The sequence below is a fragment of the Dromiciops gliroides genome, chromosome 1 (assembly GCF_019393635.1).
Source record: "Dromiciops gliroides isolate mDroGli1 chromosome 1, mDroGli1.pri, whole genome shotgun sequence".
NCBI classification, from domain to species: domain Eukaryota; kingdom Metazoa; phylum Chordata; class Mammalia; order Microbiotheria; family Microbiotheriidae; genus Dromiciops; species Dromiciops gliroides.
In genome coordinates, this window is record NC_057861.1 from 198,392,008 (window position 1) to 198,419,664 (window position 27,657).

Sequence of the window (27,657 nt, forward strand, 5' to 3'; positions counted from 1 at the left end):
TTATTTTCTTCATTGGAAAACTGCCTTTTCATATCCTTTGACCATTTATCAATTGGGTAATGACTTGTATTCTTATAGATTTTACAAAATTCTTTATATATTTAAGATATGAGACCTTTATCTGAGAAATTGTCTATAAATTTTTTCCCCAGTTTTCTGCTTTCCTTGAACAAGCCTCAGGAAAAAGGCCTCTGACCTTCATGAGGAAATATATTCCATTATTAGACAGCCCTAATTGTTAGAAAATTATCACTCCTACTCCCCTGAAATCTATCTCCTCATAAACACTCACATATTATTTCACGGCTCTTCACTATCTGGGACATAGTATTCTGGTTGTTTTTATTAATGTCAGTCTTTAAATGTAACACCCAGAACTGAACACAATAACCTAGTTGGGTTGGCCTCTTCTACAGGGTCTCCTTTGATCTGAATACAATACTTCTATTAAAATATCCTGAGTATGTTCACTTTTGTAGGAGGTTCTGCACTTCCTTTCTTTTCCCCATATGTCAGTGATTTGGGGGTACTTCAATCATAAATGTACACAGTCATTCCTCTACATCATTTTAAGTCTGTGTTACTTGCTACAGACAACCTTCTAGTGATGGCATCACACTAGGCTCACATTGTGCCCAAAGCAAGTATAACTCCCAGTTCTTCATCACATCATCAGCTTTCCAGTCATATCCTTTATCATCTAGCTATGTAATTGAAATTTAAAACCTAAATATAAGAATTTATATTTTCCCCTGCTGAATTTACTATTTTTTGGTTTTGATTCATACTGTAGGTTGTCGAGGTGATTTTGAATTTTGATTCTGTCATTCATCATATTTGCTCTCCTGCCCAGCTTTACATCATAACATGCAAGTTTTATAATCATGCCATCTACCTCTTCAGCCAAGACAGTGAATTTAGTCTACCAATTCTCACAGTCCTCATTGCTAAATAGGTCAGAGCCTAGCAATCCTTCCCTGGAAATCCACATACAGATTGGCATAATAGTGACTAATACCATTCTTTCATGTTTGTGAACTATATCACAAACATTTTTTCCCTGGTCCTCACAAAAATTCTATTGGGTATATACTGTAGGTACTGTTATTTCTGTTTTATAAATGAAGGAGGGAAAAATCTTAGAGAGGTAAGTGATTTGCCTAAGGTTACATAGCTAATAAATGTCAGAGGCAAGATTCAATTGATGGGCATTGACTATGTTTTCAATCCTTACCTATTACAAAAATGAACTGCTATTAATATTTTGGAGTTTATAGGGGCTTTTTTTCTTATCAATGGCTTTTCCTTGGAATATAAACTCAGTAATGGAGTCTCTTGTTTAAAGGATGTGAACATTTAAGTCACAGTCTTAGTTTAATTCCACATTGTTTTGCAAAATGGTTATATCATTTTGTAGCTCCTTGAACAATATATTGGTGTGCCTATCTTTCCACAAACCCTTCAAAATTGACTGCTGCCATTTTTCTCATTTTTGCCAATTTGTAGGCTATGAGGTAAAACGATAGGGTTTTTTAATTCACATTATCTTATCATTATTGATTTGGTGTATTATAGTTTGCAGTTTTGTTTTGTTTTTGTTTTTTGAGAACTGTTTGTCCATATTCTTTAGCCATTTATCTATTGGAGAATAGCTATTAGATAGACAGACAGATATATAAAATATATGTTTGTATATATGTATTCATGCATGTATGCATGTATGTATGTATGTATACAGAGAAAAAAAGGTGGGGGAGAGAGTTTATATCTCTTGGGTACTAAACACTTAGTAGAGAAACTTAATACAGTTATTTTCCCCCCATTCAACTGACTCCCTTCTTATCCTTGCATTAATGTCTGTGCAGAAGCCTTTCAGTTTCAAGTCCCCTCTTGCTGCAAAGTATCATGTTCCTTTAGTTACTTTCTTTTAATCTTTTTATCATGGTACTCTTCCCACTGTCTCTCTTTCACCTAACACCTGATTCCCCTTTTTTCATTTGATATTTCCCCTTCTTTTTCCCTTCAGCTAGTCTTGTTCCTTAGTTTTTTCTTTTTTCTTTTTTTTTTTTTTTGCGGGGCAATGGGGGTTAAGTGATTTGCCCAGGGTCACATAGCTAGTAAGTGTCAAGTGTCTGAGGCCGGATTTGAACTCAGGTACTCCTGAATCCAGGGTTGGTGCTTTATCCCCTGTGCTACCTAGCTTCCCCTCCTTCGTTTTTAAATTTCATTTTTGCATCCCTTTCCAAAAAAGGATTTCTCTCACTCTCCATTATCTCTTTTCTTTCTGTGTATTCTCAACCCTTTTTTCTCTGATTCAAAACCCCTATAATTATCTGGTCTCTTTTCTCCATATTATTCATACAATCAAAGCTTCCAAGATATCCATTCTAAGCCTTCTCCTCTAGGTACTTTCTAGCACTGCTTTGAAGGGCTGACCCCATGGATTCCTCTTTTCCATTGTGCCTCACTCCCAGAACAATGCCAATTATTGTAGGTGTCAGGGAAGACACTGCATTTAGGGGTGCTTTTATTAAAAGTTTACAGAAAAATTATGGAAATTCATCTACATGTTAAGAGAGTTTATAAGAGCTAATGGGAACAGAGTTTAAGACTATCAACCAAAATGAATTACCTATGTATTGCTTCTATTTGTGCTGATTTCTGTTAAATGCTATGTACAAGAGAATAATGGCTATCATCCAATGCATCCAGTAATATGATTTTACTTATTTCTTTTGCAAGAAAAAAATCTATCAATTGTTTTCTGGTCAATCACTGTATTTGAATAATGTTAAGTTACTTTAACTAATGTTGACAAGAACAGCATAAAACATAACCCCAAGGGACTGTAGATACATAAATATTCTCTATGGATTTATAAGTGTCAAAGAGAATTTTAATCAATAGGTGAATTTTAAATGATTTGGAAAGCTTATAATCAAACTGTTCATTTAAATTCATTAATAAAAATAGACTAATTTTTTTTACTGTCTTGAAAACATATTCTTTCACATGTATCATAAATTGTTTGCAGTCACTCTTCAGTTATTTGCTTCAGTCTTTGAAAGGCCTTTAATTTCATGAGTTGTGCACTCCATCCACTAATAAAAATCATAATCCCTCCATGTCTTGGCAGGTACTGCCATTCACTTCCATGATTTCAAAAACATTGGTGACCTGGAGCCTTCCCTCTTAGTAAGTTACCCTTTCTGAAATTAGCTAGAATACTACTCAGATGACAGAACATTAAGTGGATTTCTAGGTCCACATATAAAGCCTTGGTTGTACCCACTGACCAAGAGTTTATGCTCTACCAGTATAATCTTGAGGAACCTTGGGTCATCTTCACACCATTATGATCCATCAGGTTAGGAATTCAGTGTTATATTCAACAATGGAGATAACTCAAACCCTTAGATGAATCATTTCCTTAGGCCTGAATAGACCCTAGGATCATTTCATTAGGCCTAAATTCAGGGTCATATATCTATTACTCCTGGGAAAGAAGGGAAAAAATGTCCTTTGAGCTACTAAGGAGGTACTCCAAATGTGGTATAGGCTGGCATTTGCCTTAGGTTCACAAGATTTGACTTTAAGTTCTGACCAATATTTAATAGTTCTGAGACCATGGTCAAGACACATACAATTTTATAGTCTTAGTTTCCTCCTTTGAAAAATGGGGCTGATAATAATACTTGAATTATCTACCAAAGAAAGTGCTTTACAGTCTTTATGAGTGAGGTATTACCATTTCAGGGATAAAAGGAGTAACAGTGGAGTAGGATAATGAAAATTATGCAAGCTGAAAAAATGTTTGTGGGCTGATAGATTTTTTTTAACCTATCTGCAAGGCTAATTGGATTGTCAATAGGTATCAATCAGAACGTATAAAAGAAATGGAGTGACAGCATTGCATTCCACTGCATGACTTCAGTATGCCTTCTTTTAGAAGAACTTGTCTGCATTTGACATTTATTTTTCTTCCTTTTAATATTTAGCAGATATCTATTTTTTTAAAAAATATTATTCTTGGCATTGTTCAGCTATTGTGTACATTTCTGTCAAATATGTAAAAAATGAGAAAAACTTCTTTGGCTCAGATACATTTGATTTATGTGACAAAACTCTATCTTCCTGTGTTTGCCAAAGGAGTCTTTCAAACCTCAATCATTCCATGTAATTTACAAACATATCTTAAAGGAAAGGACTTGTTTTCCTTGTGTAGTCTGCAGAGCACATGTTTCTGTCTGGGTTTACAGACCAGGTGGAAATTGGCCCCTGGGAATATCAATAAAAATCCAGGAAAGGAAAACTCTTCTTCCATGACTTACCTGAGCTAAGGATATTTTACAAGTGAATCTTCTACATGTCAGTAATATACAAAGTAAAAACAACAGGAAAATGTATTTTTCAAAAGATACATACTTTCTACAAATAGGAACTTTAAAAATATCTCATTACCATGGATCTTGTAAAATTCTGGAAAAAAATATGAATCAGAAATGTACTTACCTCCACACAATTCCTCCTCACAATAATTTAAATGATCTTTTGTTTAGTTTTTGTTTGACATTTGTGGAAATCCTGTGAGAAGCTCAGTGAGATGTTCCAGGCCTATGAAAGAAAACAGTAGGCCAAAGAGTTTAAGACACCATGAATATGACCACTAGAACTTAAAAGATCACAACATTTTCAAATTTGCATGAGTCAAAATAATTCATGTTAGAGGTTGTTTATTAGTACGTGTATATTTTTGAGAAAAAAAGAATGTTCTTAAAATGTTCATAAAAGGATAATGCAAAGGTAAAGACTATTTTAATGTGCTTGTGATTCTTCCTATCTCATTTGTTATTATTATTTTGCACTACATAATTAGGGCATGCTGCTGTAACTGTGTTCCAGAAACATATTTGTTGGCAGCTGTTACCATTATCCTAAGTATACATTCTTCTGTATTTGAATTTATGCCTTCTGGGTCCATTCCCAGGACTAGATAGATTGCTTTTTGGTAGTATAGTGCATGAGGAAAAAAAATTTTTAAAAAAAGGTTTATATGTTGAATTTCTAACCAAGATTCAAGAAACAATTATTGTGGTGCATTCTTTAAAGATGCACTCAAAGATGGTGTTCTAACTTTCTGCTACCATTTCAGTTACTTTTCTTTGGGATTTTTGTAGAATTCAATTTATGAGATCAATAATTTCAAACTTGAACAATTAATACATACTTCTTTTCCTCATTTAATTGGGTACCATTTGAAGATCACATTCAAGAAATGATCAAACAATGTGGTCTACAGGCTAGAGGACCAGCCTTGTTTTCAGGAAGACCTGGATACAAGCCTTACTTCTGACCTAAACTAGCTGTGAAATCATTTGCAAGTCACTGAATCTCTCAGTGTTCCAAATGGTTCTCTAATGTAGTAAGATCCAAGTGGCTTGTCTATTTGCTTTGTTACAGTGCACTTCCTAACTATGAGTTCATCAGCTGAATTAATTATAGATTTAGATGTCCCAGCCTCTTTAAAAAGACCATCTTTTTAGTAGTAGGTCCCTTTAAAAAATAAATAGCTTCACTTCCCTGTTCTTAAATATAAGTGATATAAATGAGTATCCTCAAATTCAAAATCCATTTATTTTGTTTATAGTACTCATATATGTGCAATTTTTTAACACTTAGATGGAATTAAACTTCATTCAAATTAGAGTTAGAATGGATTAGACTTCATCTGTAAGAATATATCATAACACTTCTCCCACCAAAACAAAACAGTGCAGATCACAACCCGTATGCAATTGCATACTTTACATTTTTTAGTCACAACTTTTCTTATATCTTCTATAGATGATCCACTCAGGAGGCCTTCCTCTGATTCTCTTATTATTCTAGGAAGTACTAGAAGAATATTTCTATTGTCCATCCTTCGTGTGTTAGTCTCACTTGATAATTGGCCCAGCTCTTTTTCCAGTTCTATATGTTCTGGATGATGTCTTTTATACCATGTTTAAAACTCTTTATCATTGATAAAAGGCAATGCATATCCATTGTGTATCTTTCTATTGACCTTTGGATCAAGTGCCATTTTGATTACTTTGAGATCAACTTATTCTATATCTTAGTTACATAGCATCATAAGGAAAGTACAGGTGGTGAAAGGATTGACCTTTGTGGTATTCAGTAACATTGGATTTTTAAAAGTGTTACACAAATTCCTAAATGCTACTTAAATCTTTTCCTTCAACTATTAAATTTTGGCCCCATTTCGTTGTCCCTTTGTGTCACCTAAAAAGAATGTATGTATGATCTAATGAACTAACTTAACAACTAACATTTCTAATTTCATTATACTATCCAAACTTTTGTTTGCCTTAATTTAACATTTTAACTGACTCACTGATTCATCTAAATAAAAGGACAATAGGCTGTATAAATATGTTCGGGAGCTATAACCTGCTTGATAAATGGGGATGGGGGGATGTGACACCACAAATGAGAGTTTAATTGCAGGGTGACTCAAATGGCCTCAAAGTTTTAAGGGTTTAGTCACAAGGTAGATGGCAAGGCCTAGGAGTTTTTATTGTAAATTGTCAGGTCAGATGGAAAAACCTAGGGGGTCTAGAGGACATCGTGACAGCATCTGGTAAATGTTAGGGAAACTTAGGATTCAGTGGTTTGGAGGATGATAAGACCTGCTAGTCCTTCATATTACTGGATGCCTCATAGTTGGTGACTTCCAGCTTGTCCAACCAGTATGTGAAGCAATGTTACTCCACTTTTTCCACCAAGGAGTTTGGCTAACCAGGTAGGAGGAGGTGAAAAGGAAGGATAATGAGGAAGGGAATCAATCACCCTGGCATTTCTTCCCATTCAGCTACCACGAAGGTCCTTGATTAGGGGTTATATCTCATCCAGGAATTCCAAAAGAGTCAAATTTCAAATATAGATTATGAAATCACCAGTTTTCCATTTTCCACATAAATAAAAGTTAAGTAGAAAGAGGAGAGGTCACCTCCTACAATCAATCTTCTTTGATCTCCTAGTTGCTAATGCTCTCACCATTTCAAAATATGTATTTATTCCTGTAAATGTTGTATCCCTAGTAGAATATAAGGATCTATAGAGTAGGTCTTGTTTTCCTGCTGTTTTTTTAATCTTTATATACGTTGTATGTACATTTATGTACATCTTATATACGTCATAGATTCTTGCTGAGTTAAATTGAATTGAATCAAGGTGACAGAAAAAAAGATTAAGAATAAAATCATTTCCTTTTAAGACACTTTCTGTCTCCTTTTGTGTTCAAATGGTAAATTATAACTTGATGAAGTGCTTTATAACTCTCTGAGTATCAAATGACAAAAACTATAAATGGTACCTGAGTGGTACCAAATGTAGAGTAAAAGCATTATTTTACTTTACATTTGCACAGTTTGCAAGTAAAGATTTTTATATGTATCAATTCATAGAAAATTTTATTGTCTTTGATAGTGTTTTTGAACTTTCAGAAACAAGCCTGATACATCCAATTTTTAATCAGTCAATAAAAACAGCATATTTAGGTCATTTTCATTGGCAGATTTGTCACTATTCTGATGAGCCTCCTTGAATAACATGAGTTACAAAATATGGAGAGTTTTATACTTATTAATTACAAAATTAGCAGCTCCAAGTTTTTGGCATGTATAATATTTTTCTATTCCAATAGAGTTGTGATTTCATTGACGTTGGTGCTCCCTTCATGGAAGCGTACCAAAACCTTTTGATGCCTTTGGAGATGGTTTTGTGAATAACTTTGACCAAAAACATCATTAACACCACCACGTAATGGTGAGACTTTTGGTGATAAGTCTTGAGTTTACCTAGACTGGTTAATAGGCACCTTAGTACAGCCTTCCAGTGTTTGTATACTGCTAATAAAGCCTTTGAAACAAAACTCAGAACCACGTGTGTATGGGATGGGGCATTGGAGTAGCACATCAGTGGAGGAAAATATTTTAGTATAATATTAGACTATTATTAAATATGAAAAATCAAAATATAAATAATTTTAGTGGATTTAAAAGATAAAATTGTAAACTTTTAGAAATGGCCATTGAATTAAAAAATTACCAGCATGCTTTTTTGTAGGAACAAATCCTATGAAATAATTATTTTTTTCCTCATAACTTACAGTGTGCATATTAATTAACTGAAGGAATAAATGTAACTTCTCAATTCACAGCAATGTCCCAGGCTCTTTCCCACAGAACATACATATTATTTTGAAAGTTGGCTTTCAATTGAAAGGGATGCTGATACATGCCAAAGCAGCCTGAATTTCCACTTTAAGATAATTTTCATTGTTAGTGTTTCTTGACATTAAGGCTAAATATGTTTTATTTCCACTTCTGTCAGTTGCCCCGGAATTTATTAGGTACTTACTACATGCCAAGCACTGTGTTAAGTGCTAGAAATACAAAGAAAGGCAAAAAGAGTTCCTCCTTTCAAGAAGCTCACAATCAGATGGGGGAGACAATGTGCAAACAACAATGTACAAATAAGATCTATACTAGATAAATTGGACGTGATCTGAGATCAGGGGGGTGGGAATATTACCATTAAGAGGAATCTGGAAAATCTTCTTGCTTTTGGTAGTGTTTTACCAAGATTTGAAGGAAGTCAGGGAAGCCAGGAGGCAGACATGAAGAGGGAGGGAATTCCAGGCATGGGAGACAGCCAGTAAAGATGAACAGTAGGGAAAAGGAATGATTTACGACAGCAGTAGCAAAGCAAAAGGGATTAGACAATAAATATGATCCCTCTTCCACACAATATCCTTGAATACAGTAATTATCCCCACCTCCTGTTCTTCTTCCTATTAACTTAGGTTTATCCTCAAAGGATATAAATTCAAGGCATTTTACCATCTTGAATCCTTCCTTTGGATCCTCTCCAGTTTATCATTATTCTTTCTAAACTGTCATGCCCCAAACTAAATACAATACTCTAGATTCTGTCTGACCAGGGAAGAATAAAGCAGAATCACCACCTTCATATTCCTAAAAACTATCCCTCTCCTATATGCTGCCTACATTTGCTTTTGGGAATGCTACATGACACTCTCAAATCATATTATTAAAATCACTGAGATCTTATTCAATAGTCAATAAACATTTATTAAGCACTTACTATGTGTCAAGCACTGTTCTAAATGTTGGGGAAACAAATAGGAAAAAGAAAGAAAGTCCCTGCCCTCAAGGAGCTTACAATCTAATTGGGGAAGACAACCCACAAATCAAAGCTGAAAAGGAAAGGGATTGGAAAGGGTGCCAGAGGGTACTCAGTTCAGGGCATGATGCTAGGAGAGTGGGCATGATGGTTGAAGAGCAGGAGGGTCATGGAGTTGAAAACAAAAAAGCAGCTGATGAAAAATAAAGATAGCTAAAAACTTCTGAGACCTTTACAAGGGGAAGCCTTAGGAGAAGCTTATTTCTCTGCCATCCTGTAAGAGCAGAGAGGCAACTGAGGTATAAATATTAGAGCTGAAACATTTGCCTTGATGACGAGAGTTCAGGTGATGAAATTATCCTGGAGGAGGCAGTAGAAACCAAGCAAAGCTGATAATGGATAATGAATGCAAAGTATTATCTAACTATGCCTCTTCCCTCTTGAAGAGGTTTTTTTTTAAAAATCAGACTATATTTTGAATTTACTCTATTGATTTTTATTTTTTAAAGACCTGGATGGGATTGAATTGCCATACTTCACATAATTATAACTTCAAATAAAATAAATTTGAATACATGCAACCTCTTCAGGGAATGCATTATTTGTACTATTTGAGACCTGGCTGTGTATTTTTCTGTTATGATAGCCATAAAAAAAAGGATCAAAATATTTTCAACTTAGAGCCTGACCTTCATAGTGCTGTATGACACAAAAGTTAAATGTCTATTTTAAAAAAAATAATGAGGCAAATACAATCACATTGTTCCCACTAACCTATCATTATCATATTTTAGTGCAAAAATGATTTTGTACTATTTGTGTTTTAAAATATTCACCTTTATGTCATTTTAATGTCTTTTATATTATATAATGTGTATAGTTTATAATGTATATAATTATTAGTACAGTAATAATTATATATAATTTATAAATAAGTAAATATGGCTTCATTAGGGGTACATGCTCAACAAAATTATAATAGTAGCATGACCAAATGTTTGGAGGCCACTGCTTTATTGGACTTTATGAGCATAAATAATATAAGCTTTCTGAGCTTGGGGATTGTATCTTATCTCAACTTTTTGCATCCTTCAGTGTCTACCAGTCCCTTCAGTGGAGAACATCCAATGAACAATATATTTTAATTTTTATTGAATTGTTGAATAGAGATATAAGGATACTCTGAAATCATAGAATTCCAATATATTGGCTTTTGCATTGTGGGAAGATAGAGGAGTAGACCAGAAATGTTCTGGCTTTTCAGATTTCCTGCATAAGCAGAAAATCACCACAAAACGAACATAGAGCAGCAAAAATAAAGGGGTAAAGCAGTTGTCCTCTTAAGTCATCTTGAGAGGGCATCAGAGAAGACTCCAGGGTTATAAGGCCTACCCTGACAGGCCAACTCCACTGAATTTACAAACTGTAGGCCCTGAGGGAAGCAGACTAGACCTCAAGAAATTTTATCTCCACTTTCACTTTATTCAGGGCCTCAAGAATATTTCACCTCAGAAACTTTTACCTCAAAACTTTTACCTCCCAAAGCTTAGCCTAAAGAACATCATATAGCTGAATGAGGGAAGATTGAAGGACCCCATGCTATTTCCAGAAGTCAGGCCTATCAGTGCTGACCAGACCTTATGTAGGGCTTTGACTTGGGTGAGGAGGAGTAAGCACAAGAGGACATTTTTTGGAAAGTGTGGCTGGGGCTTAAGGGAGGAAGATGTTGAGGGCTAAAATTCTAGCTAAACTGTCTAAAATATCTAATGAGTGGTTGCCAATAAATTATAAGCTTTAGCAAGAGTTAGACTTTTAAGCATTTATTAAGGAGAATAAGAATTTGGTAAAGAGAGAGAAAGGCCTAGATTCCTATCTATTAAAGGGAGAGCACATTTCTAGCTCCGCTTTCCACCAGAGTCCTCAGGAAAGAGCATGAGACCGAGCGCCAGTCTCTTCCTTTCCTCCTCCCACTAGCCCGCGTCACTTCCTGACGCCAAAGAAAAGACTCGTGGTTTTGCCCTCAAAGACCTTCGCTTCATGGGCGGAACTCTTCTACAGTAAGTCTCCAGCAGGTGGCATCATTCTAATCGTTACAAAGAGAAGAGTTTCTGAGGTTGAGCCCCAGAAAGAATTCAGAAAATGACCATCAGAAGGACTTGAGGCCTAGGGCAACATTACCCACAACTCAGGATTAAAACTTGATAATAATAATATTAAGCTGCTAAAATAAAACAAGATCAATTAAAAATAAAAATGAGTAAGCAAAGGAAAAAGAACCCAACCACCAACTACTTTGGTGTAAAAGAAGATCTGGGTTCAAATTCAGAGGAAGATAGGTTAAAAAATAAGCCACTCCTACCCTAAAGAGTAATGTTAAGTGGTCACAAGCCCAAAAAAGGACTTATGTAAAAACTTAAAAAGGAATTCAAAAATCAAATAAGAGAATGAGGAAAAATTGGGAAAAAATGACAGCAATTCAAGAAAACTATGAAAAGAGAGTTAACCAACTGGAAAAAGAGAAACAAAATCTTATGGAAGAAAATAATCCCTTGAAAACTAGAATTGGGCAAGTGGAATATAATAATGTTATAAGGCACCAAGATATAATACAATTAGAAAAAAAAGAATGAAAAAAATAATATAATAAATAAATAGAAAAATATGGGGGAAAATCTCAAACATCTCATTAAAAGAACAACAGATCTAGAAAACAGATCAAGGAGAGACAATATAAAAAATGTCAACCTACCTGAAAAAGATGATTTAAAAAAATAATATGCATACAATATTACAAGAAATTATTAAGGACAATTACCCTGAAGTTCTAGAATAAGAAGGTAAAGTAGAAATAGAAAGAATCCACCAACTACCTTCTGATAGAGATACTAGGAAGAAAAGTGACAGGAATATCATAGCCAAGTTTCAAAACTCCCGTATTAAAGAAAAAATATTGCAAGCAACAAGGAAAAAACATAAATACTGAAGAAAACTAATCAGGATTTCACAAGACCAGCAGCTTCTATACTAAAAGACCATAGGTCTTAGAACACTATGTTTCAAAAAACAAAGGAGCTGGGGTTGCATCCAAGAATAACTTATTCAACAAAACAGTATAATCTTGAATGAAAAAAATGGACATTTGATGAACTAAAAGACTTTCAGGTATTTGTAACAAGAGATCAAAGTTCAATAATATTTTGATTTGATATAAAAGATCCAGAAGTAATATAAGGAAATCATTAAAAATGAATTATAGGGGTGGAGCCAAGATGGCGGAGAGGAAGCAGCAAACTGCCTGAGCTCTCCTTCTGTTCCCTCAAAAAGAACATTAAATCAAGCCTCTGGACGATTCTTAAACTACAGAACCTGCAAAGGGACAGAGAGACACAGTCCTCCAACCAGAGATAATTTAGAAGACTTCAGGAAAAGGTCGGTCTGACTTGGGCAAAAGGGAGGCCCAGCACAGGGCAGCAAGCCAACGCTGAGGATGTCAGGGCAAGTCAGCAGGAGCTGCGGGCCACAGCTGAATGACTGAGGCCCCTGGAACCTGGTTCAAAAATCTGGTGGCCAAGAAGGACAGTGGAAAAACCTACCTGCACCAGCCGGGAGGACGGGGAATGGACGCCAGGAGCAGGCGCCTGGCCAGCCGAGCGCACCCAGACAGGAAGTGCAGGGCAGGGGACCTCCACATACCATAAAGGCCTCAGAGTAAAAAACCAGTCACACAGCACCTATACCCCTACACAAGAAGCCCAAAACAGGGACCCTGGTGCCCCCAGAGCAGACCTCAACTTAAAAAATAAATAAATAAGCTGCAATAATGAGTAAGAAGCAAAAAAGAGCCCTCTCCATTGAGAGCTTCTGTATCAATACGGAAGAAGCCAATGCAAACTCAGATGAGGACAATACCCTCAAATTGCCTACATGTGAAGCCTCACGGGGGAAGGTGAATTGGTCTCAAGAACAAAAAGCCTTCCTGGAAGAGCTCAAAAAGGATATTAAAAATCAATTGAGAGAGGTAGAAGAAAAAATGGGGAGAGAAATGAAAGCAAAACAAGAAAACTATGAAAAAAGAATCAGCAGCTTGGAAAAGGAAGCACAAAGATTGACTGCTGAAACAATTCCTTAAAAAATTCATCTGGCCAAATGGAAAAAAAGGTGCATAATCTCATTGAAGAAAACAATGCCTTAAAAAATTCATCTGGCCAAATGGAAAAAAAGGTGCATAATCTCATTGAAGAAAACAGTGCCTTAAAAAATTCACTTGGCCAAATGGAAAAAAAGGTGCATAATCTTACTGAAGAAAACAATGCTTTAAAAATTGAAATTGGACAGTTGGAAGATAAGGAATCCATGAGACACCAGGAATCAGTCAAGCAGAATCAAAAGAATGAAAAAATAGAAGAAAATGTGAAATACCTCATTGGAAAGACAAGTGATCTGGAAAACAGATCAAGGAGAGACAATTTGAGAATCATTGGACTGCCTGAAAGCCATGACCAGAAAAAGAATCTAGACATCATATTCCAGTAAATTATTAAGGAGAACGGCCCTGATATCATAGAATCAGAGGATAAAATCATCATTGAAAGAATCCACCGATCACCTCCTGAAAGAAACCCCAAAAGGAAAACTCCAAGGAATATTGTAGCCAAATTCCAGAATTATCAGGTGAAGGAGAAAATACTCCAAGCAGCCAGAAAAAAGCAATTTAAATATCATGGAGCCACAGTCAGGATTGCCCAGGACCTGGCAGCTTCAACATTAAAGGACTGCAAGGCTTGGAATATGATATTCCAGAAGGCAAAGGAGCTTGGATTGCAGCCAAGAATCTATTACCCAGCAAAAATGTGCATTTTCTTTCAGGGGAAAAGATGGACATTTAATGACATTGGGGAATTTCAATCTTTCCTGGTGAAAAGACAAGAACTGAATAGAAAATTTGATCTCAACATACAAGACTCAAGAGAAGTTTAAAAAGGTAAACAGAGGGGGAGAAAAATAAAAGGTTACCCTATTAGGTTAAACTGTTTATATTCCTACATGGGAAGATAATACTCATAACTCTTAAGAACTGTAAATGTATTTGGGCAGAGAGAAGGACCTAACACAGAGGGTATAAATATAAATTGTCTTTGATGTAATGATACAAAAAAAAAAAATTTAAGGGGTTAAAAAGGGAGTCTATGGGGAGGAGAGGAAAGGGGAGGTGGAATGGGATGAATTATATCATATGAAGAGGTGAAAAAAAAAACCTATTACAAAAGAGGGAAAGAAAGGAGGGGTGAACATTGTTTCAACCCTATTCTCATTAGATTTGATTCAAAGAGGGAATAACATATACATTCATTGGGATAAAAAAACTTAACTCATTCTTTAGGGAAGCAAAAGGGGAAGGGAAAGGGGGGGACTGATAGAAGGGAGGACAAAAGCAAGGGAGAAAAGGGTAAAGAAAAGAGAGGGGGGTGATAAAAAGGGAGGTCAGATTGGGGGAGGCAGGGGTAAGAAGTAAAACGTCTGTGAGGAAGAATAGGGTGAAAGAAGGCGGGGAAAGTACAAAGGGGGTAAATAGAATGGAGGGGAATAGACAGTCAGTAATAATAACTGTGAATATGAATGGGATGAACTCTGCTATAAAACAGAAGCGAATTGCAGAGTGGATTAAAAACAAGAATCCTACAATATGCTGTTTACAAGAAACACATTTGAAGCAGAGAGATACATACAGAGTAAAGGTAAAAGGCTGGAGTAGAATATATTATGCTTCAGCTAAAGTAAAAAAAGCAGGGGTAGCAATCCTTATCTCAGACAAAGTGCAGGCAAAAATAGATCTCATTAAAAGAGATAAGGAAGGACATTACATCTTGCTTAAAGGTACTATAGATAATGAAGTAATATCAATATTGAATATGTATGTGCCAAGTGGTATAGCATCCAAGTTTTTAAAGGAGAAATTAAATGAGTTACAAGAGGAATTAGATAGTAATACTATACTAGTGGGGGATCTGAATCTCCCCCTCTCAGAATTAGATAAATCTAGCCAAAAAATAAATAAGAAAGAAGTGAAAGAGGTGAATAGATTACTAAAAAAGTTAGACATGATAGATGTCTGGAGAAAATTGAATGGGGATATAATGGAATATACCTTTTTCTCAGCAGTACATGGCACATTTTCAAAAATTGACCATGTATTAGGGCACAAAAACATCATAGTTAAATGTAGAAAGGCAGAAATAGTAAATGCATCCTTTTCAGATCATGATGCAATAAAAATTACATGTAAGAAAGAGCCAGGGAAAAGTAGAATGAAAATCAATTGGAAACTAAATAATTTCATTCTAAAGAATGAATGGGCCAAACAAGAAATCATAGAAACAATCAATAACTATATCCAAGAGAATGACAATAATGAGACAACATACCAAAATCTATGGGATGCAGCCAAAGCAGTGCTTAGGGGAAAATTTATAGCTCTAAATGCTTACATGAATAAAAAAGAGAAAGAGGAGATTAATGAATTGGGCATGCAACTAAAAAAGCTAGAAAAAGAACAAATTAGAAATCCCCAATTAGATACTAAATTAGAGATCCTGAAAATCAAAGGAGAAATTAATAAGATTGAAAGCAAAAAAAAGCAAATTACCAGTATCAAAAATGAAAAAGGGGATGTTACCACCAATGAAGTGGAAATTAAATCAATAATTAGGAATTATTTTGCCCAACTGTATGCCAATAAATTTGACAATCTAAATGAAATGGATGAATATTTACAAAAATACAAACTGCCCAGGTTAACTGAAGAGGAACTAAAATCCTTAAATAAACCCATATTAGAAAAAGAAATTGAACAAGCCATTAATGAACTCCCTAAGAAAAGATCCTCAGGGCCAGATGGGTTTACGGGTGAATTTTACCAAGCATTTAAAGAACAATTAATTCCAATATTATACAAATTATTTGGAAAAATAGGTGAAGAAGGAGTTCTACCAAATTCATTTTATGACACAAATATGGTGGTGATACCAAAACCAGGCAAAGCAAAAACAGAGAAAGAAAATTATAGACCGATTTCCCTAATGAATATTGATGTTAAAATCTTAAATAAGATATTAGCAAGGAGATTACAGCAAATGATCACCAGGATAATACACTATGACCAGGTGGGATTTATACCAGGAATGCAGGGCTGGTTCAACATTAGGAAAACTATTAACATAATCAACCACATCAATAAGAAAACTAACCAAAATAATATGATTAGCTCAATAGATGCAGAGAACGTTTTTGACAAAATACAACACCCATTCCTAATAAAAACACTGGAGAGTTTAGGAATAGGGGGAGCTTTCCTTAAAATAAAGAACAGTATCTACCTAAAGCCATCAGCAAGTATTATATGCAACGGAGATAAATCAGAGGCCTTCCCAATAAGATCAGGGGTGAAACAGGGATGTCCATTATCACCCCTATTATTTAATATTGTACTAGAAATGTTAGCTTTAGCAATCAGAGAAGAGAAAGGAATTAAAGGAATTAGAATAGGCAAGGAGGAAACAAAACTATCACTCTTTGCAGATGATAAGATGGTATACTTAAGGAATCCTAGAGAATCAACTCAAAAATTACTTGAAACAATTAACAACTTTAGCAAAGTAGCAGGATATAAAATAAATCCACATAAATCATCAGCATTTTTATACATGACCAACAAAGTCCAGCAGCAAGAGATAGAAAGAGAAATTCCGTTTAAAGTAACAGTAGATAATATAAAATACTTGGGAGTCTATTTGCCAAGACAAACCCAGGAACTCTATGAACACAACTACCAAACACTCTTCACACAAATCAAATCAGATCTAAATAATTGGAAAGATATCAACTGCTCGTGGATAGGCAGAGCTAATATAGTAAAAATGACAATACTGCCTAAATTAATTTACTTATTCAGTGCCATACCAATCAGACTACCTAAAAATTATTTTATACAGCTAGAAAAAATAATAACAAAATTCATCCAGAAAAACAAAAAATCAAGAATATCCAGGGAAATAATGAAAAAAAATTCACAGGAAGGTGGGTTAGTGGTACCAAACCTGGAACTCCACTATAAAGCGGCAGTCATCAAAACTATCTGGTACTGGCTAAAAAATAGAGTGGTAGATCAATGGAATAGGCTAGGCTCAGGAAATGCAGTAGTAAATGACACTAGTAATGTAGTGTTTGATAAACCCAAAGACTCCAGCTTCTGGGACAGGAACTCAGTATTTGACAAAAACTGCTGGGAAAACCGGAAGATAGTATGGCAGAAATTAGGCATAGACCAACATCTTACACCTTATACTAAAATAAGGTCAAAATGGATACACAATTTAGACATAAGAGGTGATACCATAGGTAAATTAGGAGAGAAAGGAATAGTCTACCTATCAGATCTTTGGAAAGGAAAACAGTTTATGACCAAACAAGAGATAGAGTGTATTATAAAATTCAAAATGGATGATTTTGATTACATTAAATTAAAAAATTTTTGTACAAACAGAAGCAATGCATCCAAAATTAGAAGGGAGGCAGAAAGCTGGGAAACAATTTTTGAGGCCAGTGCTTCTGATAAAGGCCTCATCTCTAAAATATATAGGGAATTACATCAAATTTATAAGAATCCAAGTCATTCCCCAATTGAGAAATGGTTAAAGGATATGAACAGGCAGTTTTCTGATGAAGAAACCAAAGCTATCTATTCCCATATGAAAAAATGCTCAAAATCTCTAATGATTAGAGAGATACAAATAAAAACAATTCTGAGGTACCACCTGACACCTATCAGATTGGCTAAAATGACAAAAAAGGAAAATAATAAATGTTGGAGAAGCTGTGGGAAAATTGGAACACTAATATATTGTTGGTGGAGCTGTGAACTGATCCAACCATTCTGGAGAGCAATTTGGAATTATGCCCAAAGGGTGATAAGACTGTGCTTACCCTTTGACCCAGCAATACCACTTTTGGGTCTTTTTCCCAAAGAAATCATGGAAAGGGGAAAGGGAACCACATGTACAAAAATATTTATAGCTGCTCTTTATGTGGTGGCAAGGAATTGGAAGTTAAAGGGGTGCCCATCAATTGGGGAATGGCTAGACAAGTTGTGGTATATGAATACAATGGAATACTATTGTGCTGTAAGAAACAATGAGCAGGAGGAGTTCAGAGAAACCTGGAGGGTCTTGGTGAGCTGATGATGAGTGAGATGAGCAGAACCAGAAGAACATTGTACACAGTATCATCAATATTGAGTGTTGATCTACTGTGATGGACTATATTCTTCTCATCAATGCAATGGCACAGAAGAGTTCCAGGGAACTTGTGATGGAAGAGGATCTCCAAATCCAAGAAAAAAAAAAAAGAACTGCGGAGTATAGATGCTGAATGAACCATACTATTTCTTTTGTTTTTGATGCTATTGTTTTTTTTCTATTTTGAGGTTTTTCATCATTGCTCTGATTTTTTTCTCTTATAACATGACTAATGCAGAAATAGGATTAATGTTATTATGTGTGTGTATATATATATATATATATATAACACACCTATATCAGATTACCTGCTGTCTAGGGGAGGGGGGAGGGAGGGGAGGGAGGGAGAAAAATCTGAAATTGTAAAGCTTGTACAAACAAAAGTTGAGAACTATCTTTACATGTAACAGGAAAAAAATAAAATACTTTATTAATTTAAAAAAAATGAATTATAAGGGGCAGCTAGGTGGTGTAGTGGATAGAGCACCGGCCTGGGATTCAGGAAGACCTGAGTTCAAATCCAGCCTCAGACCCTTGACACTTACTAGCTGTGTGACCCTGAGCAAGTCACTTAACCCCAATTGCCTCACCAAAAAAAAAAATGAATTATAAGGCACTGATTAAGGTCAAACTGTTTACTTATGATATATGAAAATGTTATTAATGTTGGTAATTATTAATGCAATAGTATTCTTAAAACTGTTATCACTTTGGTAGTTTAAAAGAAATATTAGGGATAAATTGTGTATGATGAGGTAATTCTAAAAAAACTGGGTAGGTAGGAAAAGATTAAAAGGAGAAATTATCTCATAAAAATGGGGTGTGAAAGGAAGAATTAATACAGGGAAGCAGGTGTGGGTGGAGGTTTGGTAATATTGGAACCTTACTTTCATGTGCATTGAAGAGGAAAATAGTAGGGATTGGATGGGGAAGGGACTTTTAGAAGGTTATATTAATTAAGATTAGGAGGGTAGGGTAAATAGATTAGGGAAGGACTTTTAGAGGGAAGGGTAAAATAAGGAATAAGAGTAAGAGGAGAAGATAAGGTAATAGGAATAAGGTGAAAAGAGGCTGAGAAGGAAAATAGTGAGTAAAATAGAGGGAAATTCACAAATGGCAATTATAACTTTGAATCTCAATGGGAAATGAATTGGGGAATGGCTGAATAAGTTATGGTATAAGATTGTGATGGAGTGCTTCTGTGCTGTAGGAAATATTAGCTCAATGATTTTTGAAAAGTATGGAAAGACTTGTGTGAAATAGTGGAGTGAAATAAACAGAGCCAAGAGAACATTGTATACAGCACCAGCAATATTGTTTTAAAAACAACTTTGAGTGGATAAATTATTTTGTCTATTATAAATGCCCAAGTTAAGGAGGGCATTTGAAGAAGTGCACTATCTGCATGCAGAGAAAGAATTGATAAATAGAATTATGCATACAATGTTTTTACATGTATACACACACACACATACACCTATTTGAGTCTAATGGTAGTCATCTCTAGGGTGGGGGAAGGAAGAAAAAATAAATTTACATGAAAATGTTTTTTGTATATTTGAAAGGAATAGCAAGTTATGCATAGTAGATTTGCAGTTTCGTGTACAATCATCTTTTTATTGTACTATTATGGAAATACTTATTTTATTCCATTAATTAAAAATAAAATAAAAGAGGAATCTGACACACTCATGCTACAGGTAAGTGAATCATAGTCAAGAGAAGGTAAATTACCTGACTGAAGTTATACTTGTAATTAATTGCAGAATCAAATCTAGAAAATAGATCTTAGGGTCCTGTTTCTCCAAGGGTTAGAATTGCTTAGAGAAAAGGCTTAACATTCTGCCTGAGCAACTGGGCAGAAAAGAGTCCATTTCACTCTGTGTATGAATCCTAGAAATCTTTAGACAGTCATAGGGTTTATGCACTGTCCTACCTGGAAAAGATGAAAAATACTATTAACCTGTCCAACTCATATTATATTTGGTGAAGTGTGTCACATGCATCCAAGGCTCTTTAGTGATCTCTTTCATTCTCTGTCTCTCTGTCTCTGTCTTCCCCTCTCTCTCTCTCTCTCTCTCTCTCTCTCTCTCTCTCTCTCTCTCTCTCTCACACACACACACACACACACACACACACACACACACACACACACACACACACACACACACTTTTGATGGGGCAGTGATTTGCTTTTCCTGTTCCCTCTAAGAAACTTGCCTTTTATCAGCATATATGATGACTAGAGCATAGGCCTTGAGGACAGCTTTTGGAATCTCTATATGAAAGATAATACAGGATTATCAGATCATCATGAGTGCTCTTAGCAGATTTAGATATTTGAGACAAATGACAATTTGATCACCATGTCAACCTATCAAGTACTTGCTATTCACAGGAAAATGCCTTTTCAGAATGTATCTTCATATACCACAGTCTGTGCTTTTCTTCAGTATCTTTAAGACTACTACTAGCTTAAGTTGGCTTATTTAAAAAATAGTACAAAATGAGAATTAAGGGAAATTGTTAGATATATTATGCTTCCTTTAAGAAGTGAATTAATTTTTTAAAACCTTTTTTATTGATTTCTTCACTACACCCATTTCTCCCTGGAGCTATTTTGCTCTTTAAAAAAAATCTATGACTTTCTCCAACTTAGATTGATTAATTGGGGGCTTTAAATTTCTCACACCAAATTTCTCTCACTATAATATTTCTTTACCTATATAAGTGATTATGCCTAAACGTAGGGTGTTTTATGCATCATGGTGTGGTGAATAGTAATGATGACTTTCCAAAAGAACACATTGCTACAAAGCAAAGGAAGGAAATGCAATTTAGAGCATAAGAAGGATTCTTTTGGAAACCTAAAGATAATATTTAGAGTTCAAGGTGAGGCAAGAGTTACTCAATTTCCTACTCTAATACTTTCTCTGAGCACCTATTCTAATTACCAAATTCACTAGAGGCAACTAATTGCATTGAATTTTCTAAATGGCCACTTAAGTAAAGATTCTCTGCCCAATTTCCAATTCATTCCTTGGTATGGATGTGGCCTGTTATGAACTATACTCTCACCAGTGTTTCCTATTTGATTTTCCATGTAAAGATTTTTCACATACTCCTCTTTACTACACAATTTAATATTAGTAGTAACTAATGTTTGGGTATTATATTATGTGGCTTCTGAAAAATCCTCAAATCAAGAAACTTTCTCTTAAATATATAGACAGAAGGGAGGTTGAAAATATATCCTCTGCTGAGAAAATAGAAAGTGAATCTATGTTCATTTTTGTAACATCATTAAAAGGACCTAAGACGTCACTGACTCTAACCTCCCATCTAGTGCAAAAATAAGCCAATCTGCAGAGTTAATCAGTTTCTGCTCAAATACCTACTATGATGGTGAACCTATCTCATAAGGTAATCAACCTATTTCATTTTTGAAAACATTTCTTTGTCCTTTTAATTTTAAGCTATTTTAAAGTAATGGAAATGGACAATAAGAACCACAACAAATGACAAGATATGGATGGGTTGCAATCTGTACCAGGGAAAACAATACCCACATTGATGAGATCACAGATCAACTTAAGTATTGAAGAGGAAATTTTCTCTTGTTGGTTTTGGCCCAATGTTACAGTCTGTTGAGATAATTTAGAATATCAACTCCATCATCCATTGTAGTAGCTAAAGCCATCAGCCAGCACCAGCAAATCTGATAAGCATGCCCTTATGATTTCAGTAAAGTCATTTATAAAAATGTTAAATGAAATATTGCCAAGAACAAAGCCTATAACATACCACTAAAGATTTTTTGGCTGACACAAAGGGTACATCTATTCAAACAACTTCAAGTATACCTAATGTTACTATCATCTATGTATCTGTGTTTTCCTATCTTATACATAGAGATATCAGGAACTATACATAGAGATATCACCAGCTCAAATATTAGAGTACTTTTTGAAATTCAGCTAAACTGTGACTTGCTTAGAGCTCAGAACTGGAATTTGTATCCAGATAGTCTTAACTCCAAGGCCAAAACTCTATCTACTATACAACAATGTCTCTCTGACATTGCTAGTTTCCCAAAAAGGAAAAGAAAAAAAAAGAAATGACTGTAGTTTGATATAACTTATTCTCAAAAACCCATAATATTTTCTCTATCTCTTTCGGTGTCTCTGTCTCTGTCTTTCTCTTTTTCTCTCTCTCCTTTCCTCTCTCCCTCCCCCCTCACATACACATACACACAAACACACAGGAGTGTAAGGTTTGGACCCACCAAGTATCAAATAATCCATTGAAAGAAAGGTGTTGAGGTCAAGAGAGGACTAGCCTTTAGCATACAGCATTTGGTGGAAGAATATATTTGGACTGTGTAACTTTAGAGGGGTAACTCAAACAGAATTTATGGAAAAATGAGAGAAATGTTCTCATGAAGTATCAATTTCTATTACAGAATTGAAAACAAAATGAAGGCAGTGTTCTTAGTATAGTTGTTTTTGGTCTTGTTTAAGTTTCTCTCTTTTTATTTTGAACATAGGAACAAATGAAAAAGAATACAAAGATGGGTAGTAACAGGGTAACAGAATATTAAGGAATCTGACCTGTTGGAAATTACCAAAACATTTTTGCTTTCCTCTGAGGTTACTTTCCATCTATTCCATATATTTCTTGTAGTTTTCTTGTATCTACTCACTCTCTCCTCCAGAGCCATTTAGGTGCAGTGGCAAGATATATATGAGGATGACTAGAGATGACCCTTGATGTCTAGGACAATTGGAGTTAAGTCACTTCCCCAAGGTCATACAGCTTAAATTTAGTTGATCCTCACACCAACCCTGTGAGGTCATAGGTTCTATTACAATCCTCATTTTACAATTGAAACTAAGAGAAGTTATTTGCTCAGGGTTGAACAACTAGTAAGTATCTGAGGAGGGAATTTAAACCCAGGTCTGACTAATTCTAGGTTTGGTGCTCTAACTACACTACTAGAAATACATATACACTGTAGTTTAGCATATTGTAAATCCAAGAATGTAGAACACTGGGGAAAAGGATTATTAACTGTATAATAACTGATTAGGAAAACTTGGAAGCAATAAAAATGGGTTTAGACCATAACATATGCCTAATATAAGAAGAGATTTTGAATGGATAGATGATGTAAATATTCAAAACATCGAATATTAAAAGATAATGGAAAGTTACATCTTTCAGAGTTATGTATACAAAAAATCTTAACTGGTCATGGAATAGATCATAAACAACAATCATCAAATTTTATGTTTTATAAATATAAAATTGATACAGCTAGAATTTGAATAAAATATATTAGTTACAAAAAGTATTTGCAGGAAAGAATTATGATTGAAATCTGGTATATGAGTTGTATAGGAAAGTAATACAAATGTATGAACCATTCCTCAATAAATAAGTTGTCAATACAAATGAACAACTTTCAAAATAAGAAATACGAACTACCAATAATAAATGGAAAATATGTTCTAAATCATAAATAATCAGAGAAATGTGAATTAAAACCCTAAGAGTTTGCTTCACATTCATCAAGTCAGCAAAGACACTAAAAGGTGGAAAATCTCATTGTTGGAGAATTTGCAAGAACTGAGGTACAGTGCTTCATTGCTGGTGAATCTGGAATTGATTCAACTATTCTGAACAATTAGGAACCAAGGAAGAAAAGTTATAGAAATGTTCATACACAATGACCCAGAGATTCCACTGATCAGATTAGATATTCCAAGGAGATCACTGATAGAAGGGACAGAAGATGAACTTGAGGCAGGGGTTTGGGGAGGGCATTATGTAGAAAGACTTCTATAAATAATGAAGAGCAGAAAATTCACTATCAGATGGTCCTATAATATTCTGGAGGCCTGTCTTTGTGAAACAAGTAGTAGAGTACTCAGCATGTCCACCTATCATAATTCACTTTCACCACATAACCATTCAATCTTTTAATATCATCCATCTTCCTAATCCTTTATTACTGGGTTTCACTGAATTCCCTTATTTGCTATATGTTGCAACTTGTTAGCACATCTCCTTCATTTCTCTATTGCCTCTGTGATGCTCACTTTCACTTCTTGGGAGACAGCTGAATTTTATGTCTGTCAGCAATATCACAACACTAACAACAGGTAGGATATTGGTATTAAAAGGATGGGGTTCTGTTTCTGGAAGTTTGATGTAATTATCTTTGTAATTTCCTGAAAGTAATCCACTCTTCCATATATACATACACACACATATATGTGTATGATATATTTTCTATATGTACACATACATATATACATGTATGTGTCTATATACACACATATACACACATGTATGTGTTTATAAAGAGCTCTAAATTGTCCATCTAATTACGTGTCATAATCTGACTTTTTTTAGCCCATTGGTTTATTCTATGTCAATACTCTTGTTTATTCTTTTGACCATTTATGTATCATCTCCAGGAAGGTTCAAGGCTTGATGTAACCTCTACAATGCTGCCCATAAACAGAAACATTTGGATGACTTCATTATCCACACAGAATCTCTCTCCAAATTAGATACTATATATCCACCATCACAATGCTGAATACATATGGCAAACATACAACCTATTTTATGCCACATCTGATATTAATGTTCAGAGGGTTAGTTATTAAAGAAAGTTATTATTGTTTTAATCTTTCAATGAATTCTGAATTATTTTGATTGTGGAGAGAAGACATCTTGATTGAGAAATAACAGCCTTTAAAGTGCTATTTTGCTCTCACAAGTTATAGATAGTGTGTGTGTGTGTGTGTGTGTGTGTTTTATAATCAACAAATAATTAGCAGCATGTCTGGGGGCAGAGCCAAGATTGTGGAGTAAAGAAAGCACTCATTTAAGCTCTTCCAACATTCCTCTCAAAACAACTTTAAAATAATGCCTCAAATCAAATTCTAAAAGCCCACAAAAGGTCAGAATAAGACATATTTCCAGCCTAAGACAACACTTGAGGTCAGAAATAGAGATGTTTGACACAGGTGAGGAAACTGGCTCAGAACCAAAATGGATGAAGCACGAGTGGTCAGATTAGGTGGGTATGACAGAAGCAGCACAACTGTCCCCAGATTATATAACCTTGGAAGCACTGAAAACTTCTAAACTCCCAGAAATAGACCTGTGAAAACAACCGTGAAAAAGCCAAAGCTTGAGACAGTGCTCTCCCCCTGCCCACACCAGGAATAGAGCCTAACATTACCATAAAGTTCCAAATCAAAACGTAAGGGAGAAAATGAGTAAACAACAACAACAATGAACTTGACTATAAAAATCTACTAGAGTGATTGGGAAGATCAATAAACAAATTCATAAGACAAATCAAAACAGCTACAAGTAAAGCCTCAAAGGGGAAAAAAAATTAGATATAGGCCCAGCAAAAAGTCCTAGAAGAGCTAAAAATGTTTTTCAAAATCAAATAAGAGAGGTAGAGGAAAAGTTAGGTAAAAAAATAAAAGTAAAAGTACATAATTATGAAAAGACAATCTATAGGTTGGCAAAAGAGACATAAAAATACCTTAAAAATAGAATTGTCAAAATGTAAAAGAAGCACAAAAATCCACTGAAGAGAATTCCTTAAAAAGAAGAATTGGCCAAGTGGAAAATGAGGTACAAAAACTCACTGAAGAAAAATAATTCCCTAAAAATAAGAATTGGGCAAGCTAATGATTCCATGAAACAGTAAGAAACAATAACACAAAGTCAAAAGAATGGGAAGAAAATGTGAAGCATCTCATTGGAAAAAACAACTCACCTGGAAAATAGATCAAGGAGGGATAATATAAAAATATTGGACTACTTGAAAGACATGATCAAAAAAAGAGCTGTGACATATTCCAAGAAATTATCAAGGAAAATTGTCCTGATACCCTAGAACCAGAAGGTAAAATAGAAATTGAAAGAATCCACCAATCATCATTGTGAAGGCCAAAATTTGATATATGAAGCATTATTTGGATGACTCGTCTTAATATTGGGGTCCCAGAAATATGAGGGACCTTTTAGGGTTAAACCTCCCCTCTGAACTGCCCTTTTTAAATATTTCTCCCAGGCTAATAAGAAAGGAGCCTCTAAGCTAAAGTTCACAAAAGGATCAGATTTTAGCACTTGGGAATTAATTAAACAACAAAGGTGAAACTAATAAAAAATCAAAGATAAGTAAATAGGAAAATGGAAATACAGATGAATATTATTAACTCTAAGCTTAACCTATGTAACCCCAGACTGATTTACAATTAAGCTAGTTCAAAGGAATTTAGGGTTTTCCTTCATTAACTCACCCAGGCCTGAACAGCCTGCCAAACCGAGAACCAGCATGTACCACCACAAGGACCAGGACCAAAAGAAGAGAACAAGAGTGAGCTCACGTACCAGAAGCAGCCCACCTCCCTTCCCAGGAGCATTCAATCTCCCCTCCCCCAAAAGGGGAGGTCCTTCAAAAAGCTGCCTTTGTAACCTTGGGGTGGGCCAGGTGTGGTCCCCCGCAAATGAGTTAGCTAAAAAGGGGAATATTAATCTTTACCACAAATAATTTTTACCACATCATCTAAAAGGGATCCCTAAATTAAAACTCCAATGAATATTATAATCAAATTCCAGAGCTCCCAGGTCAAGGAAAAAATATTGAAAACAGATAGAATGAAATAATTTAAATATTATGGAGCCACAGTCAGAATTACAAAAGGTCTGGAACCCCTACAATAATGGAGCAGAGGGCTTAACATATGATATTACAGAGAGCAAAAGATCTGAGGTTCAAACCAAGAATGACCTACCTAGAAAAACTGAGTATAATCCTTCAAGAGAAAATTGGATATTTAATGAAATAGAGGACTTTCAAGCATTCATGATGAGACCAGAGCTGAACAGAAAATTGCAAAAAATGCAAGACTTAAGAAACATGAAAGAACAATAATAAGGGTCTCAATAAGATCAAATTATCTACCTTTCTATATGGAAAAATTATGCATGTATGTTCGAAGACACATTTAATCATTATTAAAGCAACTAACTATAATAACTAATAACACATAATTAACTAATAATAAAGAATAATAAGCTACCAAAGAATTATCTTATAGAGCTAGAAAAATAGAAATAAAAT

At 34.8% G+C, this 27,657-nt stretch overlaps 1 long non-coding RNA gene across 1 annotated transcript in view; it reads right to left on the reverse strand.

Annotated features, from left to right (window-relative positions):
- Positions 1–27,657, reverse strand: part of LOC122737349 — a 68,553-nt gene that overhangs the window by 19,153 nt on the left and 21,743 nt on the right. The window contains exon 2 of the long non-coding RNA XR_006354245.1: positions 4,513–4,614. This is a non-coding gene — a long non-coding RNA (uncharacterized LOC122737349). The remainder of the gene's footprint in view (positions 1–4,512; positions 4,615–27,657) is intronic.